The sequence below is a fragment of the Aplidium turbinatum genome, chromosome 3, assembly GCF_918807975.1.
Source record: "Aplidium turbinatum chromosome 3, kaAplTurb1.1, whole genome shotgun sequence".
NCBI lineage: Eukaryota > Metazoa > Chordata > Ascidiacea > Aplousobranchia > Polyclinidae > Aplidium > Aplidium turbinatum.
This window is the reverse complement of record NC_137474.1, coordinates 11,580,170-11,600,641: the sequence shown is the minus strand read 5'-3', so window position 1 is coordinate 11,600,641 and position 20,472 is coordinate 11,580,170.

The following is a 20,472-nucleotide window of genomic DNA, read 5'->3' as shown; positions in this document are numbered from 1 at the left end:
AAAACGGATTTTTTTCAACCAAGTTCAGGCTAACAATAGCTTTAAATAAAGAGCAGGTATTATGTTTTGAGACTGTATTGTAATTAGCTGCTAGCCTATTAGTTATTTCCTTGCAGAAAAACAAGCATTTCAAAACGTTTGTCTGACAATCTGCTGCGTTTGGGACGCATATTCAGGGGCGCCGGAGCGATTTTTGACTGGATGGGCAGGAGTATGAAAAAAAGGCACTTTTGTTGCTGAAAGGCCAATTTTTTTGTAAGTTTTAAGATAAGATATAGCGATAATGCTCATCTATCAGCTCATTATCAAGTAATGATACAAGTGTCCGCTATACAAAGAACAATGACACGGAAGGGCATCATGCTATTTTATAATGATGTAATATAACTTACTGTGATGGAGCATTTTGTGTCGTGAATATTATTTTGAGGCAAAAATAGAACATTATAATTAGGCTAAAAGCGAATAGCATAAATTGTTATATTGCACAGTGTGCAGGAGTTTACATGACCTTAAAAGGGCACCATTGCCCCCTCTTCCCTCCCCATCCACAGAAATTTGAGGGCAGGGGGCATCCGCTCCCCCCCCCCGCTTCCGGCGCCCCTGCGCATATTGTCCTTTTCAAGTGAAAACATGCGTTCCACAGCAGCGCTGGTTGGTATTGGTGTGTTGTATTTCAAAAACAAGTTGAAAACGTTTAGTCGGAAAGGTATCACTTGTTCCAAGCGTGCTGTGATAGTTTAGCATGTATAAATCTTTTAACGAGGTCCACTGCACCAACATCGCTCTTTTCAAGGGCAAACTTTACGATAATTGCCTCTACCCAGTGATCGATTTCGAGTAATGGGTAGTACCAAATTTAAGTCATAAGTAAAGTAGACAACCGGAAACAGACATTGCCGTCGGCTGCAGCGTGGGTCAGGTGTACGTCGGAAGGCGTACACCGATGCATAGCGCTCAAGTCCGCTTTCCCGCAATGCATAATAAAGATAAACAAACAAACAAACATAGAGCTCTTGAAATAAAGTATATTCAACGTCCGCGATGCCATTCATGGATTTTTCGCTTTCTGTCTCTGATCCCTCGTTCTCAATACATGGGTGATCACCATTTGGCGAACTTTTTCCGCATGTATTCCAGGGAGCCATTCCAACCAACGCAAAAGCCGGTAATTCGGATGAGTTGCGCTGGCCAGAATACATTGTGAAACTCTTATTATGAAACGAGATTTTCCATGAAAACAAAAAATGACGCTTAGCGCTTAAAATCGGCAAAATAGTTGACGGCGCTATCACTTCGGTCAACTGAAAACTAAATTGACGGCGCTAGCCTCAGCGTCAATAAAAAGTTGACGGCGTCAACGTACAACACTGGCTGGGAGTAATAATATGCAGCATTATACAGTACGTGCAAGTCGTGCATATGTAATGATATTACTGCTCTAACCATAGAGAGCAAAGAGAATAATTATATTGATTGATAGATTGCTCCACCAGTCACATGCAACCACACCCACACGTGCTGCACATCAATAATGGACTCAACAGAAAAGTTTGAAGATTGGATTTCATCATTGAGCTATCAAAGATACAATCAAACTACTGTGTATCGAAAGAGTGAAGACCTTTTTTTGGAACTTCCTCTCTGATTTGCCGTTTTCGCTACCTTTTCAAAGAAATTTGGCTTTCAAAAGTAGGTGGGCCCAGGCCCACGAGGCCCACGTGGTTCCTCCATCCCTGTCCGAATCTACTCCACTTCAAAATCAAATTATAAATTAACGTGAATGGAACTCAATAAATGTAATAGACATTACTTAAGACACGAAATAGCTCAGGGGTGAAAAAATCTTTGTCAACCTTTGTAGCACAAAAGTGCTTTTGAGACGCACACCTACAATAAGCATCGACGCTAATCGAAAGTCGTGGGGACAGTGTTTATATGTTTTCTTCTACAAACAAAACTACATGGGTCTTATTTTATTTACCTAAAGTGCAATGTCTTTTAAACAAACTCCGAACCTAATACCCCACTCCCAAACGTTTGAGATAAATGAAACTCAGAATCCACTCCATTTTCTGAAAATCGGGCAACTCCAACTCCATTTACGAAAAAAGTATAGACATGAAGTCTAGAATAAAAAAAATCTCAAATATGATAGCCTAATTTTATTCCTGGATAAATTGTTCAGAAAAATGTTTTTTTACAAGTTTAGACCAATTTCTATCAATTTCCCATTTAAAGATGCTGGTTGATTCTTTCTATATGATTACTTTTCTGCTGGTGAATTGAATTATTTTCTCCATTGGATTATAAATCCGTTTTGTTTTGATTTAACAAAAATATCGGATGATGATAATTTGAAGGAGAACATCTTCGAAATGAAAAGCTGCCAAAAATTGAAACTGCTACTTGATAAATCAAAGTTACAAGATTTTTGGTGTGTTGCTATGAAAACCTTCCCAAGTCTTGCTGTATGTATATCAAGAATAAGTAGGCTACAGAAATCGTTTGCAACTGGAAGATGATTTACGTGTTGCTTTGAGTAAAATCAAACCATCGTTTGAGCGAATTTTAGCAATGAAGCAGCAACAAATATCTCACTGAGAAGTGACAAACAAAATAACTTACGTTTAATTTTATTTTGTGATTTTTGCATTTTTGTGTGAAATAGGCCTGCAGGTTTAAAGTTTAACTGAGCTACAAAAGCAATTTAATTTTGCAATATATACCTGAAAAATTCAATCAGAATTTTTTGGGGGGTGCGATGAATGCTCTGACTTGACAAAGGGGTACGGTACGAGCAGCAAAAAAGGTTGGGAACCTCTGCTCTAGGCTCTAAGCTATTTTCAATTTGTGGCCCACAATCTACACCTTAACAGCTATAGAGACGCGTGTTTCAAACAAACAACCACTGATACCACAGTGAATTAGTGATAGAGAAGTAATAATGTCCGCAACTGGTGAAATTAATCATTTGAAAATAACCAAAGTTTGTAATTTACTTGTAAATATTTTCTGAAATATTAGGCTAAGTAGGCTACTGTAAAATAGGAAATGTTAGTCAAACGAAATATTTGCACGTTATTGTTAATGTTATATTCTGGAAGGAAATATTGAACTTACAAATTTGATATCGCCTGTATCAGAAATGCAAATAACAAGATGATTATAACTACAGCCTTTCATCATGTGAGCTACTTGACCACAGTAGTGATTCACATAATGCAGGGGTCACCAAACTATGGCCCGCGGGCCGGAACCGGCCCGCAAACTGATTTCATCGGGCCCGCCACGTGCTGCGGAAATAACAGCTTCACTACAACTGTTAACCCTCTGTCTACCGTGGGGTCCAATGGACCCCAAAACAAATTTCGCTCTGCGATTTCTCATGACATATAGCAGATGCGATATTGATATACCTTGACTTTTCACAGCTTTGCTTGATCTTCAGGACAATATAATAATTATTGATCTCAAACAAAATTTGGTAGCATAGAAAAAAATAATAGCATCTTGTACCGTGGGGTCCAACGGACCCCAAACCTGCTGCATTCGAAGTAATCTTGTATCACAACAGCACTAAAAGAGTAGTCGACACTATTGACAGCATTTTTAGGAAGTAGGCTACAGTTCCAAAATAATGACGAGAAGATGGCCGATAGCTCTATTTTACAATATAATCGATGTCACTGCTGTCAATGCTTTTATGATATGGCATCAATTGCAAGCCAAAAATAGCAGCACAACATTGAAGCATGCATGTATGAAAGAGAAGAAACTTTTAGATCCAACTAGAAAAAGAGCTTGCTGGATTACCAGCTTCGACTTCAATATCAACAAGACATCTAAATCCGCAACAAAATAAAAGAAACAGCTGTTGAAGATCAGGCGCCAAAATCAAAGAAGGCTAGATGCTATTTTTCGGAAAGACACAAAGCCAAAAGTGCAGACAATTCTGTACTACTTGCAAACTCAACGTTTGCCAAGAACATTTGCAATTCATTTGCAATGAATGCGATAATACATAAACTCACAATATTTCTTGTGACCTAATATGTAGGCCTTATATGCGTTTTTTAGCCAAATCCAAAAGCCAAATCTCTCAATAGTTTGACCATTGCTCAAGAATATACAAATTCCGTATCAGCTTGGTTTGTGCATGGGCTACTGTATTACTTGTTTGTTAAATTTCGAGTATTTTGGGTTTTTCTACAGTGCTTATAAGTTATGATTTTTGAAGTCTGTTACGTCCTTTCCTGTTGAGCTTTAATTGCATCATCGAAGCTGATTTATTTTGTCCAAAACAAGTACTTGGAAATTTGGGGTCCAATGGACCCCAACGGTAAAACTTGTATATTTTTTTTTCGGTAGACAGAGGGTTAAGATAGCTTTGCCCTTTTGTGTAATAGAGACTTTTTTATTAAAATTGTTCGTTCTTGTAGTTCGTTGTTGTATGTTGAATTTGTACATTTTTCCACCAGGCAGCCTACATGTTGGTGTTCTGTTTTTATCATTAGGCCACCACAAATGGGGACAGCCTAGGCCAAATTTGGAAAAATGTAATGTTTTTTCAAGAGCACGATGCCCTGTAGTGTATGTGTATCACAGCAGTCGATAACTTTTCCAGCAACCTTTCGATTTTCATCACAGCTTTGCTATTCCACCGGTGACTTCGTTATTTATTGTGCTCAAGGCGGACTATATAGGATTGTGCTCAATTCAAGTCAATGGAGATCCTAAATAGTTGTAAGCTTATACCTTTTCGCAATTTCCATACGGCCGCGCAGCTGTTAATCTCGCAGCAATGCGGCTCTCAGAGAAAAAAGTTTGGTGACCCCTGATGTAGTGCATAAATCTTGCCATATATTTTCTCGCTAAATAGTCTGGTTTAAAACACATGAAAAATAGGGCTGTTCGAAACGAATTTTTTCAAGTCAAAACGAAACAAAATCCTTCTTAAAGATTTTTGCTTTAAAATGAAACGAAATCAAGGCAAATAATGTTAGGTCGAAACGAAATGTCTTACAGCTAGCAGTAGCAGGCCATTACTTTAGAAGACAACAGGACATTTTAAACATCCTTTTTTTGCAAACAAAAGTGTAGCTTTAGGGAAAGAGGTCGACAGCCAATGTGCTTTGTCCGCCAAGTAGAACAAAACACTGCATTGCAGAAACGTAAACAGCCATATTTGGTAAAAGACCGGGTTGTTTGAAACGCCTCGGGTAAGACGTTCTCAAGTTTTGAGAAGTTTTTTAAATTAAACAAAACTTTTGCCCAATACAAAAACGATAATGTAGCCAACAAACAGGAAAAGATTGGGTACAGCAGTCAGAGCTGTGTTAACCGCCCCATGTACCTTCGGCCAGGGGGCTCAAGGCTGTTTAGAGGCCAACTTATTTAGTTTCATGCGAGGCCGCATTTACAAACCACCTCTACGTCTACAGTAGCATTAACCCAGCACTGCACAGCATTTTGCAGAAACTTCAAAGGCTGAAAGAAAAAATAAAAATAACACACAATCACATTTTTTCCACGTAGGGGAGCCTTCAAAAGTCATGGGGCCCGGGGCACCTGCACCCTCTGCCCCCCCCCTAAATCCCCGGGCCTGTGCAGAAGCCCAAGAGGTAAATTGATACAGTATATTAAGTTCCCTTCCGTGACTTTAATAAATGTAGTCATTGATCTAATTGATTTAAATAAGTTGTTCTTCTTTAACCAGACCTGCTTCTTTGGGAAACAGCTGTTGTATAGGCTTTCCTAGGCCTACACGTTATCTGCTGTCAAAAAAAACGATAACTGCGTGAGGCCCGAACCTTCAATAAGAACTCCAGCCAATCATCCTGCAACAGAAGCTTTGCCGCACACATGGGCCTCAACAGTCATCTTTGCACCTAAGCACGCCCAGTGGCGTAGCAGCCACTTGGCGGTTCTGACTCTGCGCCAGGGGCGGCAGGCTGCAAGGGGCGGCAAAATGAGGCTGCACAGTGCACACTGCACAGTGCAACTGCACACAGCACGAGAAATGAAGTAACGCAAAAATAAATAAAAAGGAAAACAAGAAAATGATTTACAAAGAGACAGCTAGCACACCTTAAAAAATTTAAGGATATAGAACAACAGCTAAAAAGCTCGAGTTGCTTCTTGCGTGATGTTGGATAGCTGTAGCCTGTAATCCGTCTGTAGGATAGCTGTAGACTGTACTCTAGTAACATTTATTACGTCATAAATCTAGAGGAGTTTCTCAAAGCTCAGAATGATAAAGTCATATTTACGTTCTACCATGAATGATGACCGGCTATCATCTCTATCGATTCTTTCTATAGAAAGAGACTACATTCAAAAACTTGATTTTGAAGATATTATCGATGATTTTGCTTCGGCGAAAGCTCGAAAAGTTCAATTTTGAGGCGGCTATTGATCTTTTATTTGCCTAATACATTTGTTGTCCATTTTTCGTCTTTTATTTTTGGCCTTAACGCTGAGACAGTGAGGCTTCTTTCTCAAGCAATATAGAACTTCTGAGACGCGGCACATTATTTGTAATTACTGTATTTTTATTGAAAAGATTGCTTCTTGCTTGAACATGAAACTATTTCAAAATTTGCTGCAGTCTTGCCAGTCTACTTAGGGCGGCATTTTCAACGAAAGCCAGGGACGGCAGCATATGCTCCTGCGCCACTGAGCAGTGAGCACGCCAACAACATATTGAATTTTTATTGATTGCTTTGCTGTCAAAGAGGATATCTATATTGGTTTTACTGTGTCAAATTACCTTCCGGGTGTATCAAATTACTTTCCGGGTGTATCAACTTACCTTCCGGGTGTATCAACTTACCTTCTCTGGTAGGTAAATTGACACATTTGAGTGACGTTTTTAACATTTCAATTAATGAAACAAAAATAGAAAAGTGAAAATGTTTTTAAAAAGTGTGTAAGGGGCCAGACTTTCATTTCAGCCTAAAATCAATAGTTTGTTTCAAGTAATTTTCAGTTAACAGGCAAAAATGTTAAAAATTACCTTCCCTTCCCCTACGTTTTGTAATGTTGCATCCCCTTTTCAGACCCGTGCAATGTTGTTGAAGACATTGTTTCTGCTTTGATGATCAGAAATAAAAACAAACTAAGCTGAGGAGTTTATATAATACATGTCATTAAAACTAAAATGTAACTATTGCATGAAAACAATCAGAAAAAATCAAAAATTTATTAAATGTGTAACTTGTCCCATTGAAGTTCATGTCAAATGTTGTAAAAAAAGTGTAAACTAAGTTATCATGACATACAAAATTGGACATGTACCATGTGCAGTGATTGGATTCCTCCTTTTGTCCATCTATCCAACACTGAATTAATTACACTGGTTGGAAGCCACAGTGTATCAAATCTTACCTTCAAGCCTGACTATCTGAATGATATGTTTGCAAGCACATCTTACACAAACAACAATGACATAGATGACCTTTTTATGCCTAATATATCTGAAACATATGTAGATTCAACAACTGTCAATAAACTAAAAATAGACTGCTCACTAGGGCCAGTCTTCTCTTCATTATGTATCAATGCTCGGTCTATTGTTAATGTAAAAAATTTCACCAAACTTGAGGCCCTGCTGATGTCTATAAATATCAGTCCTAATTTAATTTCTGTAGTCGAAACATGGATTCAGCCTAATTCAAAAGGTCCTTACTTAAACCTACCGGGCTATACATTCATATCAAATGCTCGAATAAACAGTCGCGGTGGAGGAGTAGGATTATACTTAAAAAGTGATATTATGTATACCAAGCGTGATGACCTAACAATTATGAAAGAACAAGTATTTGAGTCTATTTTTATTGATACTTTTGTTGGTGGTTGTTATAGTCGTCATCTACGTTGAATATATGTAACTCGTGACCAGCGTCACTACATAATCACCGTTCAGCGTTTTCTGGTACAGACGTTGGAATTGATTACCACCGCACTGCGCGTGTAATCAATTGAGCGTTCTGTACCACGTTCCTTAGTTGATTGTTTTGCGTTTCTTTCTTACTATATATTGCGTTGATTTTATACACTGAATCAGTAAGTAACAAGAGGTAAATGGTTTTCTCACTTGGTTGGCTATCGCTACAATTATTATTGTTTATTTTATATTAAACGTCTGGAAATACAACAGACATTTAACTGGCGTCGTCAGCAGGATCTTTACAGAATTTCTACAGGATTTTAGAAACATGGAGAAACTGATCGAAGTCCTGCAACAACAAATTGCCAACCAAGAACGCCAGACGAAGGAGCAAATTGCCAGGCAAGAAGAACGTCACCAAGAACAAGTACAACGTCACCAAGAACAAGTACAACGTCACCAAGAACAAGAACAACGTCATCAAGATCAAATTGCCAACCAAGAAAAGCGCCACCTTGAACAACTACGAGAAATACGAGCCCAAACTTCAAGACCACAACCAACAACAATACAACAACAGGTATCTTTACCTAAGTTCGTAACGTTCGATGCCACCACTGAACTGTGGGCAGACTATTGGAAGAGGTTTAACACCTTTGTAGCAGCACATTCAGTCGCACAAGACAAAATGCCGCAGGTTTTTCTCACCAATCAATCACCTACAATCTACAAAATGTTAACAAATTTTGCTGCGCAGGAAACAAACCCAAAAGAAGTCAACGATCTCACCATGACGGAAATTACAAACTACATGGCTCAACAATTCGACCCAAAACGCTTCATCGTGAGGGAGCGATTCCGTTTCTGGAGCGAAATGAAGCGCAAGCCCGGTGAAACAGCTCAAGAACTAGCCATCCGCATACGCCAGGCAGCTGCCACCTGTGACTTCTCGTCCATTTCAAATCCATTGGACGAAGCTTTACGTACTCGTTTTATTTGTTCAATAGGTAACGAGGCGGTGCTTAAGGCGTTATTCAAAATCAGAGCTGATGAACTTACTTTCAAACGTGCGGTGGAGGTTGCATCAGAAACCGAAGAGGCAGCCAAGGTGGCCAAAGAAACTGTTTACGGCACTCCACCAGCACCAGTTGCGAAAGTAAGGACCATCAGCAAACCTCCAAAAACTAGGCAACTTACAGGTACTTTCTTTTCTTCTAAAAATAAAGAATGCTATCGCTGTGGTAATTCCAACCACAACGCCAATGACTGTAGGTTTAAGAAAGCCACTTGCCATTTCTGCAATATTACGGGACACTTACAGAGTGTTTGTCGAAAGAAAGCTAGACAGATCAAACCTTCTAAGGTAAATTGTATTAAGGAAATTAACATGCTTTCTAGTTCTTGCAGAAAACCTCAAAATTCAAAGTTGGAAGTACCGATCTCCATTAATTCGGTAACCACACACTTAGAACTGGACACTGCTACAAATGGAAATTTCCTTTCCAGCGACGTCTGGACTCGGGTAGGCGCACCTCAATTGCAAGCACCAGTGTCGCAGTTCCAATCTGCTACCAAGCATCTAGTACCAATCACGGGTTCTTTCACGGCCCAGGTAACTTGTCCTTCCACGGGAAGGTCAGATAATATTTCTTTTGTAGTCACGACAGTCAAAGGACTAAACTTGCTAGGTCGTGATGCAATCTCGTCTTTAGGAATTTCTATCGATAAATTCCTTCTGTCTAACTATTCTACTTTACAGAGTATCCAGTCATACGACAAGCCTGATAAGAGTCTGGAGAAAGCATGCTCCCTCTTATGTGACGAGTTCAAAGATGTTTTTAAGCCTGAACTCGGGTGCTTACGAGATTATGAACTAGACATAGATTTTAAGCCTGATGCTAAACCTGTTTTTCTCAAACCTAGGCCTGTACCTTTCGCGCTAAAGGAGGACTTAGCGCAAGCCTATGATTCGGGAATTGCACGTGGTGTATGGACACCAGTTCAGTTTTGCGATTGGGGCACACCGGTTGTTCCAGTCCGTAAGCCTTCAAACTCTTCAGAAGCGAAGGCCAAGTTACGCATATGTGGCGATTATTCAGTCACGGTGAACCCTTCCCTGGAGACCCATCGTCACCCGTTACCCTTACCAGAAGACTTAATGCAAAAGTTGGGTGGTGGGTATGGTTTCAGCAAGATAGACTTGGCTGATGCCTACAATCAGATTCGACTTGGTCCTGACAGTCGAAAACGACTCGCATTAAGCACTCACCGTGGCGTACTTTTACAAAATGTTTTACCTTTTGGCATATCTTCTGCTCCAGGTTATTTTCAGAAGATCATGGACGACCTTACAGCCGACCTTCCAGGGGTTGCAGTCTACCTAGACGACATTCTTGTCAGTGGCACTACTGCTGAGGAGCATCTCCAGAATCTTAGACGGCTCCTCGATCGACTTCACTCAAAAGGCCTGAGGTGTAGGAAAGACAAGTGTAAGTTTGCACAACCTCAGGTAGAGTATCTCGGACACATTTTGTCCAGGCAGGGCATCTCCAAAGGTCCCAAGGTAAACGCCATACTGGAGATGTCTGCCCCCACTGACGTATCTTCTCTTCGTTCATTTTTAGGTTCCTTACAATTTTACTCGAAGTTTCTACCGTTGAACGCTTCTACTGTAGCAGAACCACTATACCATCTCACGAAAAAGGACATTCCTTGGAGATGGGGAAAACAAGAGGAAAACTCTTTTGCTCAGCTGAAGCATCATCTATCTACTGATGAGGTTCTTACACATTTCAATGCGTCACTTCCGGTAGGTATCGCATGTGATGCTTCTAGTGTGGGCATTGGTGCTACTTTGTTTCACCGTTACCCAGATGGCACAGAACGGCCTATAGCAAACGTTTCAAAGATATTAACAGCTTCGCAGAGAAACTATAGTCAAATTCAGAAAGAGGCTTTGTCGATAATTTTTGCGCTAAAGAAATTCTATCAATATCTTTTTGGTAGATCATTCATTTTGGTCACAGATCATAAACCATTGCTTAGTCTTTTTGGCCCGACTAAATCGACACCTTCTTTGGCAGCAAATCGTTTGGCTCGTTGGGCACTCTTTTTGTCGCAATTTACATACACTATTGAGTACAGGAAGACGAAGGATCATCAAAACGCTGATGCTTTGAGTCGCTTACCAGCAGGAGGGGATAAAGTCTTCGATGAAGAGGAAAGTGCGGATGACATTGATATCGTCTGCGCTATCGATGCTTTGGATTTGCAGGTCCAGACCCCAAATGCTGCCTCACTACGTAAAGAATCTTCTAAAGATCCTATCATTTCCACGGTAATGCGTTTCATTCATGAAGGATGGCCGGCCAAGTCTTCTCCACAAGACCCGGTCGAACCGTTTCGTAAGTACGCAGACTCTCTTTCTACTTGTTACGGATGTCTACTTTACGGTTCCAGAGTGGTCATCCCGTCCAAACTTCGTCCTTCCGTCCTTCAGTTGCTTCATGAAGGACATTTCGGCATTGAGAGAATGAAGCAGTTGGCAAGGACGTCCGTCTACTGGCCAAACATTGATCGAGACATCGCGGAACTTTGTCACAAGTGCAGTACCTGTGGCGAATATCAACCGCAATCTAAAACCCAGGTCCAATCATGGACGGTTCCAGAAGCACCGTGGGGCCGCTTACACATAGATCATGCGGTAGAATTCATGGGTTACCATTGGTTACTCAGCATTGATGCTTTTTCTAAATACCCTTGTATTCATGCTACTACTTCCTTATCTTCAACAGCTACTATCAACCTGCTAGAAGAAGATTTTGCTCATTTCGGCTATCCCCATACTGTAGTAACCGATAATGCTACTACTTTTAAATCCACAGAATTTCAAACTTTCTGTAAGGAGAGGGGTATGGTACACATCACGGGTGCACCTTACCATCCGGAAACCAATGGAGCGGCGGAGCGCCTCGTACGTACGTTCAAGCAAGCACTTCGCAAATCTTCCCTACCCCCGAAGCAGGCCGTCTTGGAATTCCTACAGCAATATCGACGCACGCCCACTCCGAGTGGCTACTCTCCAAGCCAATTACTCAACAATCGTCAGATTCGAACCAAGATCGACACGCTTCTCCCTACACCGTCTCAAGTGGTACCCCGACAAAACCCTCACAACACCGACGCCTCCGAAGGTACCAAACGACATTTCAAACCGGGAGATCCCTGTTACGCGCTATCATTCACTCCACGACGGAGCCAGGATCCTCGTTGGGTTCCAGCCGAGGGGATCAAGCGACAGGGTAGCCGAATCTTCCTGGTACGTCTGCTGCCACATGGTCCGACGTGGAGGCGCCATATGGACCAACTGCAACCTCGCTATGCATCATCGGAGGACCAGGAGCCGGGAGATACTCCTGCACCAACAATCGACTCTTCCGCTGTCTCCACCTCAGCCCGAACGAATTCGGACGACACACCGACTGTACCGGAATTCGGGCCACACAACCCACGAAGGTCGAGCCGTCGCCGCAGACCTCCGGCTCGTTTCGGACTTTGAGTTTTATTGTTAATTCGGTGTCTTGTTCATTTTTTATGTTTGTGTATAAAAATTATCGGGGAGGTGTTATAGTCGTCATCTACGTTGAATATATGTAACTCGTGACCAGCGTCACTACATAATCACCGTTCAGCGTTTTCTGGTACAGACGTTGGAATTGATTACCACCGCACTGCGCGTGTAATCAATTGAGCGTTCTGTACCACGTTCCTTAGTTGATTGTTTTGCGTTTCTTTCTTACTATATATTGCGTTGATTTTATACACTGAATCAGTAAGTAACAAGAGGTAAATGGTTTTCTCACTTGGTTGGCTATCGCTACAATTATTATTGTTTATTTTATATTAAACGTCTGGAAATACAACAGTGGTAAACAAGTGACCTGTGGTAGCATTTATCGAGCACCTGCATTGGATGCTAAGTCAAACTTGGAATTTCTTGATCTGCTTAGTGAGTGCATTAATAACATAGGTACATCAAAACAATGCTACATAATGGGAGATTTTAATTATAATTTATTGGATTATGAAAACATCAATGTAGGCAATTTTACAGACTTGATGTTCTCAAATTCTTTTTACCCACTAATTAATAAACCTACTAGAATGACTGACACCAGTGCAACAGTCTTAGATCAAATATGGTCCAATGTGCAAACAGGTAATGAAAGTCGGTGTGGAATTCTAATTAATGCAATCTCAGACCACTTCCCAGTTATGCATTGTACAAATATTGGAAAACCCTCAGTTACATGTCATCAATATACCAGATCATTTAATCTCTCAAACATACAAAATTTCTCAAATGCTCTGGAACATATGGACATCACGTGTTGCCTAAATCAAACTGATGCTGATGAAGCTTATGAGTCATTCATAGGAGAATATACTAGTCAATTTAATACTAGTATTACTATACTAGTATACTAGTCAATCCACAAGCCATGCTGCTTCAATGCTAATAGAAAGTATCACCAGTATACTCAATGACAACCATCTTGCATTAGGAATCTTTCTTGATTTATCTAAAGCATTTGACACCATTGATCATAAAATATTGCTAGCTAAATTATATCATTTCGGAATAAGAGGCGTGGCCTATGATTGGTTCATGAGTTACCTGAGTAATAGAAAACAAAGAGTGGTTTTCAATGGCACACTATCTTCTAATGTTAACAACATATCTTTGGGTGTCCCACAAGGGTCTATCTTAGGCCCTCTTCTATTCCTGATTTATGTAAATGACTTTCCTAACTGCCTTCAACACGGAACTGCAATTATGTTTGCAGATGACACCACCATTATATATAAAAATAAAACCGTTTCTACTGTATATGATATGGCAAATCAAGAGCTTGTATGCATAGATCAATGGCTATCAACAAATCGATTGTCTCTAAATGTCACCAAAACCAAACATATATTGTTTTCAAGTCAAGGAAGCAAGACACTATCATGCAACCCACCCTTAAATATTCGAAAAAACAACATAGAACAAGTTGCCTCAATAAAGTTTCTGGGAATAATTGTAAACGAGCATTTGTCATGGAAATCTCATATGGAAATCTTGCTTCAAAAAATGAGATCAACACTCTGCGTGACAAAAAAAATTAAGCCTTTCCTAAACAAACAAGCACTTCTCTCCATTTACCATTCTCTAGTTGAGAGTCAGATATTATATTGTATTTCAACATGGTGTCATGGAAACAAAACTTCATTGCAAAAGCTGCAACGTACATTAGGGTGGGCCGTTTTTGACTTTTTTTCGAAATTCAAAAACGGCTAGTCATAAAAAGTGGCACATGCATGAAAAAATTACGTGTGCAAAATTTTGTCAGTTTGGGGGTGCATCCTCTGCTCCCGCAGGGGGGTCAAACTTTCAATTTTTTGAAAAAAAAGGGGAAATTTCACTTTCCGTTTTAACATAATTTTTTTTATAATTTTTCTACTGGCTAGTTATAAATTGTAAGTGGGATGTACCCAGAACTTTCCTATGTAAAGGCATGTTCGAAGCTTAAGGTTTACTGCCCCCGCATCGACGACCAAAATGTTGAGTTTTCACCAATTTGAGATGATGGATGATGATGCGAACTGACAAACTATAAGACGTAGTCTTGCTTAAACTGAAAGCAATAGTAGCCTACGTTTGATCAGTTGCAGCTATAAAACGCAACCTATAATTTACTTCAGAATAAAAGCAATATGATCTGCAGGTTCCGTAAATGGAATGTACTGTACAGTTCCACGTGAATTGTTATCATGATTTTGTTTACACAAATTTGTCATTCGCAAACATTTACAAATGTTTTCAGGATGGGCATAAAACGCATTCCTTTATATTACTTTGTTGAGGATATTGGGGGTTTATTCGATAGCTTCTGAGCAGAGTGTAGAATTTTAAAGAAATGTTTTTGGCCATTTGTGAAATTGCTTTCCTTTATAATGGCAAACCATACTGGAATATAAACATTCATAATATAGTCCACACATTTCACCAATACAGCTGACGCGTTAGATGCAACATATAAACGTAGAATTCTATTGGCAGTGTTCAAGCATTTTGAGTGGTTCATCATACCTGGACTCCTATATGCGGAATAAATTGATATATCTCCAATTTTCACTGCTCTGTGCATGTGTAGAAGATATTTTTGGTCAGTACTGAGGTCATTTTCATCAATTTCAATCTCTGGTGCAGAAACTGCTTTATATTTTACAACATCTAGTTGTGTGACAGTGGCTAGCTGCTTTATAATGGGCCCAGTGAAGCTATCAGGTCTGCTGGTATTGCCATATCTTTTATAAGATGCCTAAGAGGCAATTCATTACTATGGAGTAGGCATATTAACCATTGAAGTGGCTTTTGGAAATGATCTTCCAGCTTTATCACGACGCCTTTTTGACCTGTGTTTATTGCGGTTCCATTGCATCCAATTGCCATTACATTATCGTAGCTAATTTTATTGGATCCAAGATATTCAAGAATTCCGGTAGCTATGGCACATTAGATCAGTAGGCTGCAGTAAAATGACCAATGAAATGATAACTTGGCTCGTCAAGTAAAGTAGGCTAATGTGTTCTTCAACTGCGAAATGTTTTCGAAGTCGCCCAGCAATTTCATTTTGTTTGATGGTTTAATCTTTTCGGCCATCAAAATATATGCTTTGCAAATTTATGCACATGATCGGCCTACTTTCCATTTGAGTTATAAACCTCATTTTTTTTCGCGCTCTTCTCACTTTGCTTTTATCTATGACTGATTGAGATTCGCTATCCGTTACAACTCCCGCATCTTGTAGAAATGATGAAGCAATAAGTGCTGCAGACCTATCTGAAATACCAGTATGATCGCATGATTCAGCAAATACTACTAAACTGGAAGTAACCTTGCTTTTTCTGGGGATTTCCGAGGCAAAACTGGGTTGATATATAATCAAAATCTTCGCAGCGTTCTTCATTGGATGACAAAGTTTCTGAGCTTGAATAAGTTAAAGGTGTTTTAACCAAAGCGCTACTTGTGCCTGCTCCTGGGTCTTCACGTAAAGAACAGAATTGTTCTGATCTTGCGACTCTCCTCGGAAAACGTTTAAAATTAGATTTTGTGGCCGATTTATCATGTTTATCAATCACCATTATGCGAGTTGTTCTTTGATCAAGAAGGAACTGTTGTTCTGTAACTGAGACACGATTTTCCTGCCGGCAAGTACATTGCAGAAAATTGGAACACTTAGGCTACAACAACCGATTTCAAATATTTTTACTTTGCAGATTCTTTCATTTGGTCCAAATTTTATTAAAATTTAGGTCCACCTCTAGAATTTGACTTCAAAAGGTTATTCATTGTTTTTGTAACTCTTTATCATAAATATGTACTGATGTTCGTACCTCATTCGTATCATCCTGCAAAATTAATGGACAGAACATAAATGAGCGTACAGCGTTAACACCATCTCGCCCTTTTGCGACAAGTTTGTTAATTGAGCAATGACAAAATAGCATCTGAAATTGGTAAAAATTCAGCATTTTGGTCATCGATGCGGGGGCAGTAAACTTTAAGCTTCGAACATGCCTTTACATAGGAAAGTTCTGGGTACATCCCACTTACAATTTATAACTAGCCAGTAGAAAAATTATAAAAAAAATTATGTTAAAACGGAAAGTGAAATTTCCCCTTTTTTTTCAAAAAATTGAAAGTTTGACCCCCCTGCGGGGGCAGAAGATGCACCCCCAAACTGACAAAATTTTGCACACGTAATTTTTTCATGCATGTGCCACTTTTTATGACTAGCCGTTTTTGAATTTCGAAAAAAAAGTCAAAAACGGCCCACCCTAACGTACATGTAATAACTTTCTTCGTATTGTATTTGACATTGACCGCAGAGAAAGCATAAAAGGTGTAATGGAACTCAATAATTTAAAATCAATTAACCACATGAAAAATACAGAGATTGCAACTTTCATGTTTAAATATTCAAAAAACCTACTTCCCACAACATTTAATGATATAATTATGTGTAAACAATCAAATAGCCTAACAACAAGAAGTAATTCTCCTTATATTCCGATATATTGCAGAATTAACACTTGCAAACAATCAATACGGTACATGGGGCCAACAGTTTGGAACAAGCTTCCCCCTACTATAAGAAATGAATGCAAAACTGTAAAAAGCTTTAAATCAAAAATGAACAAGCTAAATCTTCCTTAAAATAATCCTATCTAAGTACAACATACACCAAACTTACTAATATATATATATTTTTTGTTTTGCCCAGAAATGATAGGCCAATGTGTGTAGATTTATTAGCAAAATAGTAAGGTTGTAAGTACTCCTACTGGCCTTCTGGTTCTTGTGTTTTTTTGTCCACAGAAGTTCTACAGAGTCTGCAGAAGTTTTTCCATCCTCTTCGACCAATCACCATCTTTCGATGAAGCGGTGGCCATGTGCTCCAACCAGTTGTTTTATATCAATATCTTGGACTGGATCGTCATGCTATTGTCTGATTGTTTATCTATTTTTCTAACATGCCGAATTGGATTTTTTTTCTTTTACTTTTGTTATGGTTTAACGTGTAAAACATACGGTAGCCTAACCCAAATTTATCATATTACTGTGACATGCCACTACTACATCCCAGCTGGCGATGCCTGTCGTTTTTGCATTAATTCAACGTTTGCTAACGTTGGATCAGTGTGGAGGTGACGAGTTTAGCTGACTGGGGTCCAAAATTATCGCTTTATCAACGCAAGTTTTATCAAAGCACGCTTGATATCTTCAAGATATAACTTCCCTGGGTATAATTGAATTTCCGCAAGATGATGATGTTGTTTTTGCTAGTTTGTTTTATTTGTTTTTGTCATTGTTTTCCTGTCGTCAAGTTATTTTGTGAGTCGTGCAAGGCCTATGGTGCGTTGCGCTTGAAATGGCTTTGCCCGTGGTAGGATTTCTTTGTGGGGTTTTCTTTGCCTGCCTTGCTATGAGCTAAACGCATCAAGACGTGTTCCCCTTACGACCATCAGCACTCTTGATAACGCACCATGGCCGATCTTCATAGCAACTGTCCATACAAATCTTAAATATATCAGCTAAAGCTATGTGGGCTAATAAAGCTATAGCCTAAATATTATGTTGTTTAATTGTTTTTTTGTAACATTTTCTTTTTTTATTTTCCCTTTATATCTTAAATTTTTCTGAAGGTGTTGCGACCGTGCCAAATTTCTTTCAAATCAATAACTTACTTCGGTCTCAAGCACGTTTTAACGTTCGCGTTTTGTCGCTTCTACCCTTTTCTCGACTTTTGCTATGTTGACGTGTATTGTTTGATATGATGGTCAGAAATAAAAACAACTGAACTAAAAAAAAAAAAAGCTGAGGAGATGAATTGCATTAAAATGACAGCTGTAGAATGTTGCAACGTCCACTGTAAAAATTACAGAAGCAAAGGCTTGATTTGCATGCAGCTTACTGTAAAATAAACAGCTTTTGAAAGCTCGTATCAAGGATGATAACTAGGCAAGGTTTATTGAGATCTAGAAAATTGAATTTACATTGAAATATACCTAATGTCGGTTGTATAGCAGAGTGGTGAGAGTTCTGGCACGGCGCTTAAAAGAGCTCCGGTTCGACCGCTCAAGAGCATGCGGCTGTGTCTTCGGCAGGGCGCTTAAAGTTAAAAGGCTTGTCTGAACTGAAGGTGGACACGAAGTTTGGCTTCCTTGCATTCGCGTCTACTTAAGCTAAATCTTTAACCACCAGGCATAAGTCTGCATACGACAAAAAGTGTTTGACATACGAGCATTCACTTCTTATGGCCGAGATGCTTATACTTGTCGATCTTACAAGATTAGAGTTCAGCTCGAGTTCACCTCGTGTGTGCTATGGTACAGTAGCACTTTCAGCCCATTGAGTTGTCGCGAAAACGTGAGATTTTCGCGAACGTCTGCTGAATGCACTTCTGTAAGAGCATGCGAATCTCTATCGTGACAGCATGTTAAGTTATTGTTGCTGTTGAGTTATCATAGTCGTTGTTTTGCATTGACCTAACTTGCAGTGGTTTAAGTGCAAGTTTGTGCCAAAGAAGATGAAAGGATGCACGTAAACAACATAAGAGTTTCTTTGCCCCAGCTTTGATGCCGCATTTCTTTCAGAAATTGAAAGAATCTGAGCTTCTAATTTATCCCTCTGTCCCCCATTAGTTAGACCTACAAATCTGCTTGCAAGAGGAACCAGCTGAAGGTTGATGAGAAAAAAAAACAAAGTAGGCTATGGGTCAATGTAGCAAATGAATGACCTCCAAAGAACAATGGAAAGACTGAAGAAGTGGAATAAGGTTAAAAAGTGTTAACTAACATTTAGATGAGAAAAGCGATTGATTGAATGGCATGATATAATTTTTGAAGGTCATTGTTTGTTTGGTGTTGCCATAGGCCGGGGCAGATCTAGTAAGTAGTTTTGGAAGGGGCCGATGTCAACAAAATACAATGATGTGTAAATCTACATCAATCCGACCTTGCAAAAACACCGTGAATAAAGTTATGTGTCTCTGCTTTTGGGGGTGCGATCGCTTCAGCCCTTCTTAGATCCACCAATGGGCGACGGGCGTAGGTCTAAATCAGTGGTTCTCAACGGGGGCGGTACCGCCCCTCGGGAGGCGTTTTGATTTTGTAGAGGGGCGGTATGATTACTTCGGCTTAAGGGGGGCGTTTTGATTATTAGGGGGCATTCTGGTTTAACCCATCTATCACCCAGAGTAACGATTTCATTTAAGGGCTCGTATCTTCGTGGTACCTTTGTGGAAAAGGGATTCAGCTGTGTTGTTCTGCTACATACCAAACAGCGAAACCCACTTGACATATCCATAAGAGGTGATATTCGAATGTTTCTCGCTGGCTTTACACCGGATGTGAAGAAACTGACACTTTCTCACCAAGCCCAAGGTTCACACTGACTACCAGTAGGCCTACTGTTTTCATGCTCGCAAATAAATATTTGCTTTTCATCAAATATAGTTACTAGTCTCTAAAACAATTTGGGTAGAGAGGTAACTCTTTTAAACCATAAACAGACATAACTAAGCAACAACACTACATTTAACATGATAAAAACAAAAAACAACAAGCGAACGTTTTCGGCTAGTCATATAGCCCTTTTCAAGCCTATAAGAAAAATACATTATTGAAAGAAATGCTAAAGAATCATATAGTATCACAGCAAAAATATGGTCAAATCTAAACATTTGAGAAACTGCCTCGCTCACACAAAATGATAACTGAAAATTACACAGCGCAACGGGTCAAGTATTTCAGAGGTAAAATTAATTGATTGTTCAGACAAGGACTCAGGCAGATTACGCAAGAAAGACAGAAGCACAAGAGATAGTGTTTTGTGCCACTTAATTTTACCTCTGAAATACTTGACCCGTTGCGCTGTGTAATTTTCAGTTATCATTTTGTGTGAGCGAGGCAGTTTCTCAAATGTTTAGATTTGACCATATTTTTGCTGTGATACTATATGATTCTTTAGC